The sequence below is a fragment of the Mirounga angustirostris genome, unplaced genomic scaffold, assembly GCF_029215605.1.
Source record: "Mirounga angustirostris isolate CCGP_5_RB_7025 unplaced genomic scaffold, mMirAng1.0.hap1 SCAF_12, whole genome shotgun sequence".
Taxonomy (NCBI): Eukaryota; Metazoa; Chordata; class Mammalia; order Carnivora; family Phocidae; genus Mirounga; species Mirounga angustirostris.
Genome location: NW_026991720.1, coordinates 84417546 through 84437648, shown reverse-complemented (window position 1 = coordinate 84437648; position 20103 = coordinate 84417546). Strand labels below are relative to the sequence as shown.

Genomic DNA, 20103 nt, shown 5'->3' with positions numbered 1-20103 from the left:
GACAGCCAGTATTTTGGTATTGTTCCTTCGAGTCATGACTTCTAAACTCAACCTCCTTCTATAACTTTGGAGATCATTCTGTCACTGATCCATCACTCTTTATTTTTAGCCTGACCAAAAAAAAAAAAAAACGAACTGCTTTATATCATCATGTACTGACTGGGAAGTACAGAATCTGGAATAATATATTAATCTAAGTATTTATATACCAAGTAGTTTTTAAATTCGTGAATTATTAAATATTTTGTAATTTATACTTGCTGTCTTTGTTTATGGTATATCCTGCCTACTTTGAGGTTATTTTGTTAATTGTGTGCTTTGATTTTAGTTTTTGGTTAGCTTGAGCCAACTAGATATTTTAGGATTTTTCTTTCTTTATCCCCCTAAGACTTTGGGCATAGCCACTTTATTTGCTCTTGTTATTAGAGATCATGTATGTTTAAAAAAAATTTTGTTTCCTCCCCAGCTGGATTTTTTCATAGCATTTTAAAGTTGGAAGGGAGCATTCTGAGAATTTGGAAACTATGCACTTTAGCCTAAAGAGCTGTAAAATAGCATAACAATTTGAAATCCTAACTTCTTGGAGTAAACATTGCTAAGTTTAAGAGAAGGAAATGTTCAGTTGTAGTGGCTCAGCCTCCAGATTCCAGAGGAAAGCAATCTAGAGGTCTGAGGAGAATGAGCCATGCCTGAGACCAGACACAAGGTGGTTCCAGGAAAATTTCTGGCTGGGGAAATAGCCTGTCTCCCATGCAGGTTAGTTGTGTGCATGCATCAAATAGTATTAAGTTAGGTGTTAGTCAGGTAGAAAGTGTCTTTTCTGACTTTTACCACTTTCTGATAGGCCATGAAAACATAGTAAGAGAAAAAAGTATAATGGGGGCACTCTTGTATAGTCAAACCTCCCAGAGTAAACTCTTTTTTGAGTCCAAACTGGCAGTGGACAGTTGGCCCTAAAAATCAAGTAGGTGGTCTGAGCAATTTTTATTTTTTTATTCTATTATTATTTTTTAAATGTTTATTTGTTTGGTTTAAGTAAGCTCTACATCCAGTGTGGGGCTTGAACTCACAACCCTGAGATCAAGAATCACATGCTCTACCGACTGAGCCAGCCAGGCATCCTGGCCTGAGCAATTTTATTTTATTTTACTTTTTTTGGCCTGAACAATTTTTAAACCTATGAACCTTTTTGCCAGCCCATTTAATAAAATTTTAAGGAATTTGTAATTAAAAAGGCTACACTAGACTAAGCCAAAGACAATTTAGGGTGGCATGTAGAAAAAATGAGGGTCGAAAAATAGTTGGATTGCTTCTATACTGTCTTGTTTAATCTTTATAATGCTGTGAGGCATGTACTGTGATTACTGTTCTGTTTTATAGATGAGTTAACCAAAACTTCGGTTAACTCATTTGTTCAAGATTTCTCACCTCATAAGTTGGTGGAGGTGGGATTCAAATCCAGGCAATCTGATTACAAAGCCTAAATTCCAAGCCAGTATGTTTTACCACCACAGTGGCTTCGTAGAGACCTGGTACAAAGGAGAGACTAATCAGTGAAAACTAATGCTGCAAAGTCATAAACTGAGTAAGAATATTGTACATATTCAGTAACACTTTGAGTCACTGTATAGTAGGCATTGTTGAGTATTGTTGGGGATGTAAGGATGGAGTCACCTGTCCTGTCGTTAGTGGGGGAGAGAAATAAACAAATAATCATAATACAATACAGTGTATACCATAGAAGAGTGCCATAGAGTTTGTGATTTAATAGAAGAGAATTCAGTTGAAGTTTAGGCATACCAGCATTTGAATTCCTGTTTGGCTTTGTGACCTTTAACATGATAGTAAACCTTTTTCAGCTTCAGTTTTCTTATCTGTTAAGTGAGATGAATTACTTCAAAGCGGAGTATTAAGCATTAAACAGAATATGTAGAGTACTGGCACACTGGTAAGCCCTGAATAAAGAAGACTGAATAATATTCAGAGGCGGAGTGGAGAAGGGGTTGGAGGTGTGGCTACCACTGGAGCCTTCAAGGGTAAGTAGTAGTTTTCATGGTTGGGGAAGGAGGGCATCCTACACAGATAGAACAGGAGGCGGGGTCACAGAACAGGAATGTGGATTGTTGAGGGAATGGCAAGTAATGGTAGCTTTGTATAAAAAGTATTTGTGAAGGCCAAAATTTAAATGGTAATTGTGTATAAATGTGGCTAGGCAAGGTGAGTACTACCCAATTTTGATTAAAATTATAGGAAATCCTCAACGGTTTGGGAATTGTTACATTTTTATTTAATATTTACCGTTTAAGACTTTTTTTCCCCAGTGACAATTAAAACTTCTTTTCCAAACGTGTCCAGCTAAGCACTTTCATTATTTCATTGCAGTAGTTCATTCTGAGCTATAAAGGAAGACTTACACCACCACTAGAGGCATTTGCACATAATTTGTGGAATGTATTTTGGGATTACTTTAAAAAGAAGAATCTTAAAGTGACTGTTGCTTCCCTTAACCCTTTTACCGAGTATGTAGCCACATAGGGCCACTATTGCAAACTACCCTTTGTATATATGCTGACTGCCTTTTCTGAATCCAAATTTGAGATGTAACGGTGAGACAGAATGTTTCAAATTGGGGCTGTTCTTAAAAAAATCTGAGAAAAAGTCCCATGTGTAAATCTTCCCTTCAGGTTAGCACAGACCCATGAATACTTCCACTGGATTTATAAAGGTAGATTTATATGTAATGTATGTATGTACATGTATGACATGTAAATTCATGACCAGAATTATCTAAGTTGAAAATATTAAATGCCATTTAGGAAAGCTGCTTTTGTATTCCAACTTGTTATTCTCATACAAATTGCTAAAATGACACAAAGATCAGATTTCACATGAGAAAAACGGACTGCTTCCTAGACCAGGTAGTTTTAGAGTACTAGGAAAGAAAATATGTTGGACTTCATTCTGAGTGGTGAACAGGAACTGGGCAGGAAATGGCTGTGGCTGAACCACTACCTGATAATAATCATAACATGATTGAATTTGACATTTAATGAGAGGAAGTAAAGGAGAGAAAAAGTGCACTGTATGCAGCTTTCCAGTTTCAGAAACAGTAGGGGGAAAGGACTGTTAAAAGTGTTTCTACAAAAAAAAAAAAAGTGTTTCTATAGAAGTTTTGAAGGTATGTAGTAGGCACTGATATTTGTTGCATAAATGAAAGCACCTTAGTAAAACATTCCATAAAAGGTCTGTTACAGATAGCAAAAAACTAAAGTTGTGTGGCACGAATTTTGGTGCTCTGCAGACCTACGTTCAAGTCTCAGTTCTACAGTCCATCAGTTGTGTGACTTTGGGCTCATTATGTAATCTTTTCGAGGTTCAGTTTTATTTAATCATAAAATGGAGATACTGTGCAAGATTTTGAGAATTAAATTAGCTAATGTACGTAAAGTACTTGACACATTGTCTGGCTTATAAGACATGTTCAAAAAACAGTTGTTGCTGTTATTTGACTAAGTTGAATAGGTGTAATTTTTATTTTATTTATTCATTCATTCATTTATTCATTTATTTTAAAGGGTGGGGTGCAGAGAGGGAGAGGCAGAGAGAGAATCTTAAGCAGGCGCCACACTGGCTGTGGATCTTGAGACAGGGCTCAATCTCACAACCCTGAGATCGTGACCTGAGCGGAAATCCAGAGTCGGAGGCTTAACTGACTGAGCCACCCAGGTGCCCTGAACAGATGTGTTTTTTTTTAAAAAAATACAATTCTCAAACAGAGTAAGGAGAGCCAGAAAATGGCAAACAAACAAATAAAACCTTAAGAGGAGACGATAGGATGTTACACAGGCAATAGGCACAGTTGAATTAAAAAAACAAGTCATTGCAGCCACATACAAAACAAGGGAAAAGATAGGGAAAGGGCGTCATATTCTCAATTTTTTTTTCCTGAAGAAAGTACGTCAGACTCATTAAACCAGATAAAGTAAATAAGATTTTGCTATTCTAAATGGCAATAAAAAGAATACTGAAATTGGGTCTCTTGTACTGTGAGTTTACTATATACACGGAAAGGGACTTTTTTCCTCAAATCCCTTAGCCACATTCTTATCTCTGAAATTCTTCCAACAGATAAAAGCCATTAATTTTACAGTCATAGAGAAGGCTTTAATTGCAAGTAATCTTGGGAGATAGAGCCGGTTAATTTAACTACATATATTTCCCAAGTATTGATTCCATATATCTCATTGCCTACTATATATCTTTTGGGCAGTGAATGTCTAAATGTATTATATGTTGGAAAATAAACATATCTTCTTGTTCCCAGATCTGTTTCTCCTCTGTATTCCCAATCCTAATGAATAGTTCTTCTGTTGTTCAAGCCAGGAATCATGGAGCATCCTTACTCTTTCACTGTCTGTACCTTTCATATCCAGTCAATAACTTCATCTGGTCTTTCTCTTTACTAGCTATCCATCTTTTAACCATGCCCTGTCCCAACACCCACCCCTCATTGCCACTGACTTATTTTAGGTACTCATCATTTTTCCCCCAGATTATTATTAGTCTCCTTGGTTTTAATTTAGCCTCATATTAATCAGTTCTTCACACAACTTCCTTCTAGAATGATGTTGCTGAATACTAATAAGTCATATTAAAGTTATATTCTTAATGCCAGCACATGATGATAATTAATAAATATTAGATCCATCCATGTATCTTAAACTTAAGATAGTACTAAGTGACTTATATACCTATACCTAGAGTTTTCTTTGTGAGAAAGGTTTTATTTATTTATTTTTTTAAAGATTTTATTTATTTATTTGACAGAGAGAGACACAGTAAGAGAGGAACACAAGCAGGGGGAGTGGGAGAGAGAGAAGCAAGCTTCCCACCAAGGAGGAAGCCTGATGCGGGACTCGATCCCAGGACCCTGGGATTATGACCTGAGCCGAAGGCAGACGCTTGAAGGCAGACGCTTAACGACTGAGCCACCCGGCACCCCGTAGGAAAGGTTTTAACAACTACTTTATTTTCATCAATAGAGGGCTACTTAGTTTATTTATTTGTTTTTGAATGAACATCAATAGTTTGTATCTTTTTTTAAAGATTTATTTATTAGAGAGAGAGAGCATGAGTAGGGGTGGGGGGGGCAGAGGGAGAGGGGAGAGAGTCTTAAGCAGACCATGCTGAGCACAGAGCTGGACTCGGGACTCCATCTCACGACCCTGAGATCATGACCTGAGCTGAAACCAAGAATTGGATGCTTAATGGGCTGCTCCATCCAGGTGCAGCAATAGGTTATTTCAAAGAGTTTGTCTGTTTTATCTAAGTTGTTAAATTGGCATAAAATTGTTCATAATATTCTCTTATTATATTTTTAATGTTATAAGATCTATGGCTATGTCCCCTCTCTCGTTCCTGATTGTTAATTTGTGTATTTTTTCATTTTTTTTCCTTTTCAGTTTGGCTAGAGATTTGTCTGTTTTATTGATTTTCAAAGGAGCACCTTTTGGTTTTCTTTATTGATTTTTTGTTCTCAATTTCACTGATTTCTATTCTTTATTATTTTCTTTCTGTTCTTCACTTTGCATTTTATTTGCTTGTATCTTAAAAACTTAGCTCATTAATTTATTGTCTTCTGATATAAATGTTTAATGCTGTAAAATTTCCCTCTAAATAGTGCTTTGGCTACATCCCGTGAATTTTGATACGTTGTATTTTCATTTTTGTTCAGTTCAGAAATCCTTGCTGATTTTATTTGTGATTCCTTCTTTGACCCCATTGGTTACAAATGAGTATGCACATGGGATTTTTTAGGTATTGATTTCTGATTTAATTTCATTGTGCTCAGAGAACATACATTGTAAGATTTGAATCATTTTAAATTTATTGAGACTGTTTTATGGCCCAGAATATGGTCTGTCTTGGTAAATGATTCATGTGCACGTGAAAAGAAAGTTGGGTGGAGTGGTTTAAACGTCAGATCAACTTGATTGATAGAATTGCTCGAGTTTTCTCTGTCCTTACTGATTTTATGTCTACTTGTTCTAGCAGTTTTTGAGAGAAGGGTATTGAAATCTCTGAATATCATTTTGGACTTGCCAGTTTCTGCTTATACTTTCATCAGTTTGGCTTTGTATATTTTGAAGTTCTCTTACTAGATGTATGCATATTTAGTATTGTTGTGATTTCTTGATGAATTGGATCCCTTTATCATTGTGAAATGGCTCTCTTTATTTCTGGTAGTATGCTTTGCTCTGAAATCTACTTTGACAATATTGCCTCTCTAGCTTTCTTTTGATTGGTATTAGCATGGTGCATATTTTTCCATCATTTTACTTTTACCCATTTGTGTGTATTTGAAGTAGTTTCTGGTAGATGGCATATAGTTCAGTCTTCGTTTTTTAATCCAGTTTTCTAATTCTTGCTTTTTAGTTTAGACCACTTATATTTAATGTGATTATTGATATTGTTGGGTTTAAATCTGTTATCTTGTGATTTGTGTTTTATTTGTCCCATCTGTTTTGTTTTTGCTCTTTGCCTTCTACTTTGTATTATTTGAGTATTTTTTATGACTCTCCTTTATATCTTTTTTTTTTTTTTTTTTTTTTTTGCTTTTTATCATCTATAGGTTTTTGTTTTGGTTTGTTTTTTGGGTTTATTGTTTGTTTGTTTATATATATCTAACTTATCACAGTCTGTTTTTGGGTAAAATACCACTTCACATATTATATAACAACCTTAAAACACTATAGTTCTATTTCTCCTTTTCATTCTTGTGTTGTTGTCATACATTTTAGTTGTACATATGTTTAAATCCCACAATATGGTTTTAGTTTTTTAGCTTTAAATGGTCAGTTCTCTTAAGTGGATTTAAAAATGATATTTAGGAAAGCACTCTTATTTTTACCCACATTTGTCCCATTTTCAAGGCTCTTCTTTCCTTTGAAATTCCTTTTCCATCTGGTATCATTTTCCTTCTGCCTATGATTACCTTTAGCATTTATTGTAAGTTGAACTACTGCTGAGAGTTTTTTCAGCTTTTATATGTCTGAACCCCCCCCCCTTTTTTTTTGTACTTCAGTTTTCAAATGTATTTTTACTGGGTATAGAATTCTAGATGGACAGTTTTTTTCTTTCAGGACTTTAATGATACGACTTTAATGATGCTCCGCTATTTTCTCATTTGCATTTTTCTGACATGAAATCTACTGTTATCTTTATTTCTTTATACTGAAAGTGTTTTTGGTCTCTGGCTACTTTTAGAATGATCTCTTTACCACTGGTTTAAAGCACTCTTTAAAGCTTTTATTTATTTATTTATTTGAGAGAGAGAGAGAAACAGCATGAGAGGGGATAGGGTCAGAGGGAGAAGCAGGCTCCCTGCTGAGCTGGGAGCCCAATGTGGGACTCGATCCCAGGACTCCGGGATCATGACCTGAGCCGAAGGCAGTCGCTTAACCAACTGAGCCACCCAGGCGCCCTAAAGCACTTTTATTATGATGTGCTTTGGTGTAGTTTTATGTTTCTTATGCTTAGGGTTAGTTGAGCTTCTTGGGTGTGTGGATTTGTCATTGTCATCAAATTTAGAAAAATTTTGGCCATTATTTCTTCAAATAGTTTTTCTCTCTTCCTTCACTCTCTCCTTTCATTCTGGTACTCCAGTTACACATACATTGACAAATAGATATTGTTCCACACCTAACTGATCCTGGGTTTTTTTGTTTTTTGGGTTTTTTTCTTCCCCTCCTTGTTTCAATTTGAATGTCTATTGCTATGTCTTCAAAATTACTAACATTTTCTTCTACTGATTTCTAATCTGCTGTTAATCTTATCCATTGTATTTTTCTCGTTAAACATTGTATTTTTCATCTCTAAAAGTTTGATTTGAATCTTGTTTATATCTTCCATGTCTTTCCTTAACAGTGGTCATGTTTTCTTCTTTTACTTTCTTAAATATATGGAGTCTATAATAGACGGGTTGTTTTTTTTTTTAAATCATGGTTAAAAATACGTCACATAAAATTTACCATCTTAACCATTTTCACCCTTTTTACTTAACCAATTTGAGAGTTTTAAGTATATTCACATTGTTGTGAAACAACTGTCTGGAACTTTTTCATCTTTTTAAAAAAAATTTTTTTTTAGATTTTATTTATTTATTTGACACAGAGAGAGAGAGAGAGCACACACAAGCAGGGGAAGTGGCAGGCAGAGGGAGAGGGAGAAGCTGGCTCCCCGTTGAGCAGGGAGCCCGATGCAGAGCTTGATCCCAGGACCCTGGGACCACAACCTGAGCCGAAGGCAGATGCTTAACTGACTGAGCCACCTAGGCGCCCCAGAACTTTTTCATCTTACAAATCTGAAATATCTCCTCTTTTCTTCTCCCCCCAGATCCAGGTACCTACTCTTCTACTTTCTGTCTCTATGAATTTGACTATACTAGGTACCTTATATAAATGGAATCATACAGTATTTGTCTTTTTGTGACTGATTTATTTCATTTAGCATAATGTCCTCAAGATTCATCCATGTTGTAGTTTATGACAGGATTTCCTTTAAGGCTGAATAATATCTTATTGTACGTATATACATCATTTTCTGTATCCAGTGATCCATTGGTAGATGTTTGGCTTACTTCTACCTCTTGGTTATTGTGGATAGTGCTGCTCTGAACATGGGTATGCAAATATCTTTTCAAGACCAAGCCTTCACTCCTTTTAGATATATATCCAGAAGTGGGATTGCTGGGTCATAAGGTAATTCTGTTTTTAATTTTTTGAGGAACCTCTATACTGTTTTCCATAGTGGTTGCACTATTTTACCATTCCACTAACAGTACAAAAGAGTTCCAGTTTTTCTACATCATTGCCAACAGTTGTTATTTTCAGTTTTGTTGATAGTAGCTATCTTAATGGGTGTGAAATGATATCTCATGGTTTTGATTTGTATTTCCCTGATGACTAGGGATGTTGAGCACCTTTTCATATGCTTGTTGGCATTTGTACATCATCTTTGGAGAAATGTCTATTCAGGTCTTTTGCCTGTGTTTTAATTGAGTGATTTTTTGTTGTTAAGAAGGAGTTCTTTATATATTCTGGTTATTAACTCCTTATCAGTTATATAATTTGCAAATATTTTCTTCCATTCTATATGCTTTTCACTCTGTTGATTGTAGCCTTTGATGCATAAAAGTTTTAAGTTCGATATAGTCCTATTTATATTTGCTGTTGTTGTCTGTACTTTTGGTGTCATATCCAAGAAATCATTGCCAAGTCCAAAATCCTGGAGTTTTGCCCCTTAGTTAATCTAGGAGTTTAATAGTTTTAGCTCTTTATTCATTTTTTGTTAATTTCTGTAACTAGAGAGTCACGTGCATTTTTTTGCACGTGACTCTCTAGTTCTCCCAGCATCAGTTGTCGAAGAGTGTATTCTTTTGCACTGAGTAGTCTTTGCATTCTTGTCAAAGATCATTTGACCATATATGTGAGGGTTTATTTCTGGACTCTGTTCTATTCCATTGGTCTTTTTGTCTGCCTTTATGTCAGTAGTACACTGTTTTGGTTAGTATAGCTTTGTAATATGTTTTGAAATAAATTGTGAGTCCTTCTACTTTCTTCCTCTTTTTCAAAATTATTTTGTCTATTTGGGGTCCCTTGAGATTCCGTATGAATTTCAGGATGTATTTTTTTTTTTTAAGATTTTATTTATTTATTTGACAGAGACACAGCGAGAGAGGGAACACAAGCAGGGGGAGTGGGAGAGGGAGAAGCAGGCTTCCTGCTGAGCAGGGAGCCTGATGCAGGGCTCAATCCCAGGACGCTGGGATCATGACCCGAGCCGAAAGCAGACACTTAATGACTGAGCCACCCAGGCGCCCCGGGATGGATTTTTTATTTTTGCAAAAAAATACTGTGGAATTTTGATAGAAATTGCACTGAATCTGTAGATCACTTTGGATAGTGTGGACTTCTTTAATAATACTAAGTCTTCCAATCCATGAACATAAGGTTGCTTTCCATTTACTTTTGCTTCCTTTAATTTTTTTCAGCAATGTTTTATATAAGACACTGGTTTTAATGTCCTTCCTTACTTATCCTATCACTTCTGTTATTCCTGGGTCCGTTTTTAGAACTGATTTTTCTCCTTATGATGGATTGTATTTTCCTTTTTCTTTGCATGCTTGCTAATTTTTGTTTGGATATCAGACATTGTGAATTTTGTTGTTTGGAGCTGCCTTTCCTTTGTATTATTTTTAATATTTTGAGATTTCTTCTGAGATATAGTTAAGTTACTTAGAAACAGTTTAATTTTCTAAGGCTTGTTTTTTAAGTTTCGTTAGGTGAGACCTGAGCATCCTTTAGTACAAGGCTAATTTGTTCCTAGTACAGGCACAATGCCCTCCTGGATATTCTAGCTATTGCCCATTGTTACAGGATTTCTTCACTCTGTGAACTCTTATCATCCCTAGGTGAACTTTGGTAATTGTTCTCCTTGCTCCTTTCTGGTGGTTCTATCCCTGGTTTCAGATAGTTTCCTTGCATACATGTGCTGATCAGTATTCAGCAGGAGACTCAGGGGAAATGTTCTACAGAATTCCAGAGCTTTCTTTGTGCTTTTTTCTCCTTCCTGGTACTTTGCCCTGGGAACTGTAGCTGCCTTGGTATCCCTGAACCCCCTTATCTGTCTTCTCAATTTGGGGAGTCTGTCTGGATCTGATTTTCCTATCTTAGTATTGTATCCTGGAAACTCTACCCTTGGGAAGTCATCCGGCTTACTTTTATTACCTCTTTCAGAGATTGTGCTGCCTGTTGCCCAATGTCTGAAAACTTTTCACTATTGTGTCCATGTTTTTAGTATTTAAGATGGGGAGATTAATCTGGTCCCTGATACTCCATCATGGTTAGAAATGGAAGTCCCTGTATATTAAGTTTTAAAGTAAGTACATAAAGTACCATTTTTTTATTGTTTTAATTAAGTCCCATGATTTCAGAATGTATTAGCTTTGCATATCCAGAACCAAAATATACCGTATGTTTTGACTGGATGAATGTGTCTATGTTCATCCCCCTTACCATTTCTATTTCGTTTAAAACAAATGTATGAAAGTATGATGAGTTAAAAGGTGAGCAACTAATTGCATTTTCTTCTTTTATAAACCCAGTTCTCATGACAAAAATTGTGTGAGTGTGGGGCGCCTGGGTGGCTCAGTCGTTAAGCGTCTGCCTTCGGCTCAGGTCACAATCCCAGGGTCCTGGGATCGAGTCCCACATCGGGCTCCCTGCTCGGCAGGAAGCCTGCTTCTCCCTCTCCCACCCCCCTTGCTTGTGTTCCTGCTCTCACTGTCTCTCTCTCTGTCAAATAAATAAATAAAAATCTTTAAAAAAAAAAAAAAAAATTGTGTGAGTGTGAAAAACATGACTAGATTATTACTAGGGGAAATTAATGAGAAGTGTTTATTTCTCTAAGAGTATAATTATTCAGTTTTTATCATCATTGGAAAATACTTGTAACAATGACTAAAAATGCTGCTATGATCCAGAGTTTTAGTTTATATTTTGAGCAATCATTTTAACTTAACCTTTGAAGTAATAGGTATTAAATACACTGTTAAAAATCTCTGGAGGAAATGGGCTTTAAGATATTAGAAGAGTGTATCTAAAAATCTGTCTCCTCATTGATCATAGGCAACTGAGTATGACCTTTTTCTTTTGATGGAGGTGGATTTGTAAATTTGTAAAATCAAAACATAGGGATAGTTCTCTTGTGCTTATCCTATTCTTTTCCATCACTGCAACCATACTAAATGAGAAAATAAGCTTGAGGACGGCTTTATGTATATTAAGTTGATAGTTTGTGTATAGAAAATTAACATGAAAAAGGAGGTATTTTAAAACTGAACTAAAGCTTATTATAGCTATTTCTTTTTTATTTTGACATAATTTCAAACTTTAAGGAAGTTATATAAGAAAAGTATAGGGGTGCCTGGGTAACTCCATTGGTTGAGCATCTGACTCTTGATTTAGGCTCAGGTCATGATATTGGAGTCCTGAGGTTGAGCCCTGCATCAGGCTCCACGCTCAGTGGGGAGTCTACTTGGGATTCTCTCTCTGCCTCTCCTTCTGTCCCTCCCCCTGTTCATGCTTTCTCTCTCTAAAATAAATGAAATCTTTAAAAAAGAATAGTATAAAGAATTTCTGTGTGCCCTTCAACCAAGATTAACTGTATATTAACATTTTCCTACATTTGCTTTATCCTTTTATCCATATGTGTACACACACACATACACGTATATGTATATATATATTATTTTTTTCCTGACTCATTTGAGTCATGATACTCCTTTACTTCCACATACCTCAGTTTTATTTCCTAAAAACAAGACGATTCACCAACATAAGCAAAGTGCAAGTGATCAAAAATCAGGAAATTAACATAGATACAATAACTATTATTTAATCTGCTGATTTTATTCACATTTCACCAGTTGTCACAATACTCTTCAGATAGCAAAAGAAAATCCAGGATCACATTCTGTATGTAGTCTTCAGGTCTCTTTAGTTTCCTTTAAACTGGAATATTTCTTAAGCCTTTCTTTGTATTTCATGATACTGACATTTTTTGAAGTGTTAAGATGTTATTTTGTTGAATGGCCTTCCGTTTTAGTTTGGTTGATTTTTCTCCCATGATTGGATTCAGGTTATATACTTTGGGCAGGGATACCACAGATATAATGTTGTGTTTTTCACAGTACATTATATCAAGAAGCAAATGCTGCAATTTCTCATGTTACAGGTGATGATAACTTTGATCATTTAGTTAAGGTGACACCTGCCAGGTTTCTCCAGAGTCACTCTTTGTAGCTAGTAAATATCTTTGGAGATATTTTGATTATGTAAATATCCTATTACTCTCAAACTTGTGTGTTAGCTTTAATATTTATTGCTGTTTCTTACATGAATCCATTATTAAGATGGTTGCTTAAAAGTTCTCATTACAGGGGTGCCTGGGTTGGTTCAGTTGGCTAAGTGTCTGACTCTTGATCTCAGCTCAAGTCTTGGTCTCAGGGTTATGAGTTCAAGCCCCACATTGGGCTCCACGCTGGACATGAAGCCTACTTAAAAAAAAAAAAAAAAAAAGGTTCTTATCATAGAGGTGCATGACTGGCTCAGTCAGTAGAGCATGCAACTCTTGATCTAGGGGTTGTGAGTTCAAGTGCCACGTTGGGTGTAGAGCCTACCCCAAAAAAAGTTCTCATCACAAGGAAAAAAATTGTAATTGAGGTAATCGATGTTAACCAAATTTATTGTGATCATTTCACAATATATACATATATCAAATCATGTTGTACAACTTAAACTTATGCAGTGTTCTGTATCAATTATATCTCAGTAAAACTGGGTAAAAAGATTGTTGCCAAATGGTGACTTTTTTTTTCCTAATTCTCTAATTTCTTCTGTGTTAGCTGGCTTCCTGCTATATCGAAAAGCTTCCCTCTCATTCATTCATTCATTCATTCATATCAGTATAGACTCATTGATTCTTACTTTAACTTTTGGCAATGTCCCTATCATTCTTTGAGCCTTCTTAACTTCTGACCCCATGAGATGTTCCAGAATCATTTTGTACTGTCTCTGTGCCAACTAGAATCAGACATTTCTCTAAGCAGCCTTGGTTTCTTTTACTGTAGAATGGTATTTAGAGATCTGGTTGCTACATGTGCTTATTGCTATTAAGGAATCATTGCTTCTAGGCCCTCTTAGCGGACATAGCTAAATGTGTATATATGAGTATGTATTGTGTGTGGATCTGTGTAATACACCTTTATTTTCAGAAAGGATTATTGAGTTAAGCAGTGTCATGGCTGCTAAGAATAAAAAAGTGAATATATTCTTAAGCTGCATAACCAAGTGACCCTGTCCCAATTAATAGAAGTTATAAGTCTACTGTGTTTTGTATTCTTCAGATAAACAGATTATTTTGTTGACCAACTAGATTTCAGGAATTATTTATATCTTATCTGGGGAGGAAGATGACTTGGATGGTGAGAGGAATGGAAATCATGTTCTATGAAGAACAGTTGAAGGAGCTACCAACATTTAGTCTGGGAAAAGAAAGATTAACAATAGTATATATTTATTATATTATTTTATTCGAAGCCTGAAGATGTGGTAAATATATTTTGTACTCATTTAGAGTGTATAACTAATACAGGTGAATGGAGCTTAAGAGAGACATAATTTCTCTCTGCATAAGGAAAACTGAGGCAAACTCTTTTAATGGAGTGAGCTGCCTTGAAAACTTCAAACTCAGTTATTACCTCTGTAAAATCAGAGGGAAAGTTTGCCCATTTTTATATAATTAATTCATGCTGTGGGAATTTGGAACTACTTGAAAGACAGCTTAGTATGCTATATTTAGTGGCTTAGTTAATTGTATGTCTCACAAGATGCATCATGAGGAAAAGATTCTGTTCTAAATAAGTGTAAGACATAACGTGTACATACTCTTCTTTTGGATATTTATAATGCACAGGAGAAGGCTCTGAGACGTCCTTAAGTAAGGAAACTTTTATCTGAGTTTTTCTAAACCAGTAGATTTAGGGGACAGGTTAGGCTGCCGATGGAATCTACATACCTGGTATTTAAACCAAGGTACCTGAAGTGATCATCAAGGGACTAAATAAAGCCAGAGAAGATGTCCAAGTGCTGAGCTCAGGGAGAAGAAGAAAGCCAGCAAAGAAACTGAGTAGTAGCCAGACAGTTAGGAGCAAACCCAAGAGAGGTTTCCTAGAAGCTACATAAATAAGAAGCGGCATAAATAAAGTGTTCCAAGAGGAGGGAACATAATCGGCTACATCATATACTGCAGGTAGGTTGAGTACAATGACCATTGGATTTAGCAACTAGAAGTCATTGGTATCCTTAAAGAGAGCTTTCAGTAGGGTGTGGGGAGTAAAGGCATGGTTGGATTGAAGAGAGAGGGTGGAGGAATTGGAAGAGATAGCAAAGCTTTGCTGTGACAGAGAGAAGAGAAATGGAATAGTTGCAGTTGTTGAGCACCTACTCTGGCCTTTTATTGTTGAAAAGATAAGGCAAAAATGAAAAGAATAAACTATACGTAGTTGAGCTAATGATTCTGGTTTAAGTAGTAGTTGTAGCATGTTTATAGAGTACTTTTCTCTGTGGTATGGATTTGAATGGGCTGGAAATTGAACTATTGGTTTCTTGATTTATAGAAAATTCCCTCAGATTAGAAGAATATTGTCAGTTTAGGGACGCCTGGGTGGCTCAGTTGGTTAAGTGTCTGCCTTCATCTCAGGTCACGATACTCATCGGGTTCCCTGCTCAGTGGGGAGTCTGCTTCTCACTCTTCCTCTCCCTTGCCCCTGTCCTCCGGCTCATGTTCTTTCTCTGTCTCAAGTAAATAAAATCTTACCAAAAAAAATGTTGTAAGTTTAGTGGCTGTTAAATTGTGTTGCATTCTTGAGTTTCCAGGCAGTTTAGGCCACTTGGCTTGGTAGTTAGTAGTAATAAGGAACAAAGCCCCCAGATTTCATTTTTATTAATCCTGACTTGATGATGTGGACATATTAATAATGGTGTTACATAAAATAGTGAGATTTGTTGACCAGCAGCGTGTTCATCATTTTAAAAATGACTTGGTTTCCAAAGATAATTTGTCCCCTAAGAAGTATTCTGGTGCATAAAAGCCATAAATCCTAGTTTTAAATTGGCCACTGTAACTATAGGATAAGAAAACTCAGGGAACACAATTTAGTTCTCATTTTCTACTTTACCATTAACTCTCCATCTGCTTTCTGAGAACTAAGCCCAGTCACTAAGTCCAATTACAGTTGATTCTTGTTATTCACAGTAGTTGTGTTCTATAAGGTGGCAGCAAACATTGAATTCATGAACATTAAAGCATAGCTCCTAGGGGAAATACAGGGTTAAGTTTCTGTTAGCCACCGGTCACAACATTTTCATCAACTGATCAATACATAACCTTGTTTCATATGTATTACTGTTTAAAGACATCTTATTTATTTTTTATTGTTGGTTTATTAACATTGAATTCATGGTCAACAGCACTATAACTCATATGTAAATGAAACTTATCTAACACACATTTTCTTCATAAGGTATATAGCAAAGCCTTCTTTTTAAAAATTTTTTTATTTAAATTCAATTTAGTTAATGTATACTGTATTATTAGTTTCTGGGGTAGAATTTAGGGATTTATCAGCTGCATATAACACCCAGTGTTCATTACATCACGTGCTCTCCTTAATGCCTATCACCCAATTACCTCAGACCCCCCCACCCACTTCTCCTCCAGCAACCCTCAGTTTGTTTCCTAAAGTTCAGCATCTCTTATGGTTTGCCTCTCTCTCAGTTTTCATCTTATTTTATTTTTCCTTCCCTTCCCCTATGGTCATCTGTTTTGTTTCACATTTGAGTGAAATCATAGGTATTTGTCTTTGACTTATTTCACTTAGCATCACCCTCTAGTTCCATCCATATCATTGCAAATGGCAAGATTTCATTCTTTTTGATGGCTTTTTGAGTAATACTCCATTGTGTGTACACACACACACACATATATACATATATATACACCACATCTTTATCCATTCATCTGTTGATGGACATCTGGGCTTTTTCCATATTTTGGCTATTGTGGACATTGCTGCTATAAACCTTTGGGGTGCATGTGCCTCTTTAGATCACTATGTTTGTATCCTTTGGATAAATACCTAGTAGTGCAATTGCTGGGTCGTAGGGTAGTTCTATTTTTAGCTTTTTGAGGAACCTCCTTACTATTTTCCAGAGTGGCTGCACCGGTTTGCATCCCCACCAACAGTGTAAGAGGGTTCCCCTTTCTCCATATTCTCGGCAACATCTGTTGTTCCCTGAGTTGTTAATTTTAGTCATTTTGACCGGTGTGAGGTGGTATCTCATTGTGGTTTGATTTGTATTTCCCTGATTCCAAGTGATATTGAGCATTTTTTTTTTTAAAGATTTTATTTATTTATTTGAGAGAGAGAGAATGAGAGACAGAGAGCATGAGAGGGAGGAAGGTCAGAGGGAGAAGCAGACTCCCTGCCGAGCAGGGAGCCCGATGCTGGACTCGATCCCGGGACTCCAGGATCATGACCTGAGCCGAAGGCAGTCGCTTAACCAACTGAGCCACCTAGGCGCCTGATATTGAGCATTTTTTATGTGCCTGCTGGCCATCTGTATGCCTTCTTTGGAGAAATGACTGTTCATGTCTTCTGCCCATTTCTTGATTGGAATTTTTGCTTTTTGGGTGTTGAATATGATAAGTTCTTCATAGGTTTTGGCTACTAGCCTTTTATCTGTTAAGTCATTTGCAAATATCTTCTCCCATTCTGTAGGTTGCCTTTTAGTTTTGTCAACTATTTCCTTTGCTGTGCAAAAGCATTTTATTTATTTATTTAAAGATTTTATTTATTTATTTGACAGAGAGAGACACAGTGAGAGAGGAACACAAGCAGGGGGAGTGGGAGAGGGAGAAGCAGGCAGGGAGCCCGATGTGGCGCTCGATCCCAGGACCCCGGCATCATGACCTGAGCCGAAGGCAGAGGCTCAACGACTGAGCCACCCAGGCGCCCCTGCAAAAGCATTTTATCCTGATGAAGTCCCAATAGTTCATATTTTGCTTTTGTTTCCCTTGCATTTGGAGACGTGTCCAGCAAGAAGTTGCTGCAGCCAAGGTCAAAGAGGTTACTGCCTGTGTTTTCCTCTCAAAGCCTTCTTTCATTAGGAACACTAGACAGCACTTCAGCCCTACCCTTGGGGGCCATTTTAAACAAAAAAAAATTAGCAACAAAAAGCAAAAATTGAAAAATTGTCACAAAACAGACCACAAAAAGGATACTTAATTATAGTATGAAAGCTGTCTTAAGAAGACAGAGCATCATCTTGTTCGATCTCAGCTGGTAACCTGCACATCAGACATCTCAATTTTTTTGCTACTCTGTACATGTCTGGAAATGATTAGGAAAGCACTATGAGTATTGATTTTGAGCTTACAAATTAAAAATTAGATAGCAGGCAAATTTGTATATAGCAGAATTGTGAATAATGAAGACTATATTAGGTAAGAGGTGGTTGTCCAAAATGTTAAATGAATATTTTGGAAGATATTTATATAACCAAATCATATTTATGAATACTAGGATTCCAGTTTACTGAAACTGTAACTATTTGGAAATTGAAATCTAAAACTTGTAATTTTATCAAAGTTCTGCAAATATGTATCTTAAGAGTATAATTCTGGTACCAATTCCAGTGTGTATGTTCTTCCCGCACCATCAAGCAATTCTCTAGCATCAGCTGGGTGTCCTGTAATTCACCTCAATTCTGACACTATCACCTGGAGGTAACATCACATCCTACCAGTTAAGGGTTCGGTCCCACAAGACTGCTACCTGCCCCCCCCCCCCATGCCAGTCACAAGTCCAGGTTGTTACCAGTGCTTCTTACTTACCTATAGATTGGAGGTTCCCATGACCCCTCCTGGAGTTCAGTTAATTTGCTAGAGCAGCTCACAGTACTCAGAGAAACATTGTATTTACTAGATTACTGGTTTTTTACAAAAAGATATAACTTAGGAACAGATAGGTATGAGATACATAGGACATGATATGGGGAAAGGGCACAGAGCTTCCATGCTGTCTGAGCACACCACTCTCCCCAAATCTCCACATGTTCACCAACCTGGAAGCTCTCTGAATCATGTACTTTTGGGTTGTTTTTTTTTTTTTTAAGATTTTATTTATTTATTTGACAGAGAGAGACACAGCGAGAGAGGGAATACAAGCAGGGGGAGTGGGAGAGGGAGAAGTAGACTCCCCGCTGAGCAGGGAGCCCGATGTGGGGGACCCGATGTGGGGCTCGATCCCAGGACCCTGGGATCATGACCTGAGCCAAAGGCAGACGCTTAATGACTGAGCCACCCAGGCGCCCCTACTTTTGGGTTTTTATGGAGGCTTGATTATATAGGCATGATTGATTAAATCATTGACCATTGGCAGTTGAACTCAATCTCCAGCCGCTCTCTGCTTGCAGGAGGTTGGGGGAAGGTAGGGAGTACAAGACTGAAAGTTCCAACCCTTTAATCACATGGTTGACTCCGCTGGCAGCCAGTACCCTTGTTTAGGTGCTTTCCAAAAGTCACCCTATTACAACAAAACACACCTTTATCACTCTCATCATAGGAAATTCAAAGGGTTTTAAGAGCTCTGGGCTGGTAATAGGAATGAAGACCAAATACAGTTGACCCTTCAGCAACAGGGGTTTGAATTCCGTGAGTACACTTATATGCAAATTTTTTTTTCATAAATATGGTACTGCAAATTAATTTTTTCTTCCTTATGATTTTCTTTTTTCTAGTGTCCTTTACTGTAGGAATACAGTATATGATACATACAACAGACAAGATTTGTGTTAATCCACTGTTTATGTTATCAGTAAGGCTTCCAGTCAACAGCAGGCTATTAGTAGTTAAGTGTTGGGGAGGTCAGAAGTTACGTGTGGATTTTCAGCTTTGCAGGGGGATCTGTGCTCCGACCCTTGTGTTCAAGGGTCAACTACATTTCTTACTATGAATCAAAATATCACAAAGAGATGGTTATACAAAGTTTAGGAAAAATAACAGCCCTAGAGCACCTTACCCACATTTTCCCTTTTCCAGAGGCAAATACTTTTAACTTTTTTAGTTGATAAATTTTACTTACCTGTCTTTGTAGAGATACACATAGGACTTTGTCATCTGCAGGAACATGGAGAAATAGTCACACAGTGGTATGCAGTGAGAATGCGGATCTGCTGTTTTAATAGCTTTCAACTAGACCTCCTTTCAGTCCCACCTTTACTCCCACTTCAAGTGGAACCTGTGCCATAGTCTTTGAAAATTTGTTGGTTTTTATGGTGTAAACTGGGTTGATACTCTCCTTGGTCTACTGTTGTTTTCTGCTGTCTCAGACCTTCTAGGTCAGTTACTAATCATATATCTTATTTCAAGCTTCATTTTAATTTTTATTTTATTTTTTTATTTTATTATGTTATGCTAATC

At 36.7% G+C, this 20103-nt stretch overlaps 1 protein-coding gene across 6 annotated transcripts in view; it reads left to right on the top strand.

Annotated features, from left to right (window-relative positions):
- The window catches only part of PHTF2 (putative homeodomain transcription factor 2), a 114514-nt gene that overhangs the window by 857 nt on the left and 93554 nt on the right, over positions 1-20103 (top strand). For 2 of the 6 annotated variants that reach the window (XM_064575382.1, XM_064575381.1), the window contains exon 2: positions 1883-2036. The exons of 3 other annotated variants lie outside the window; for them this stretch is intronic. The gene's annotated coding sequence lies outside the window, so the exon portion shown is untranslated. Of the gene's footprint in view, positions 1-1882; positions 2037-4859; positions 5012-20103 lie in introns of those variants that run through there. One more of the 6 variants, XM_064575383.1, reaches the window with a different exon arrangement.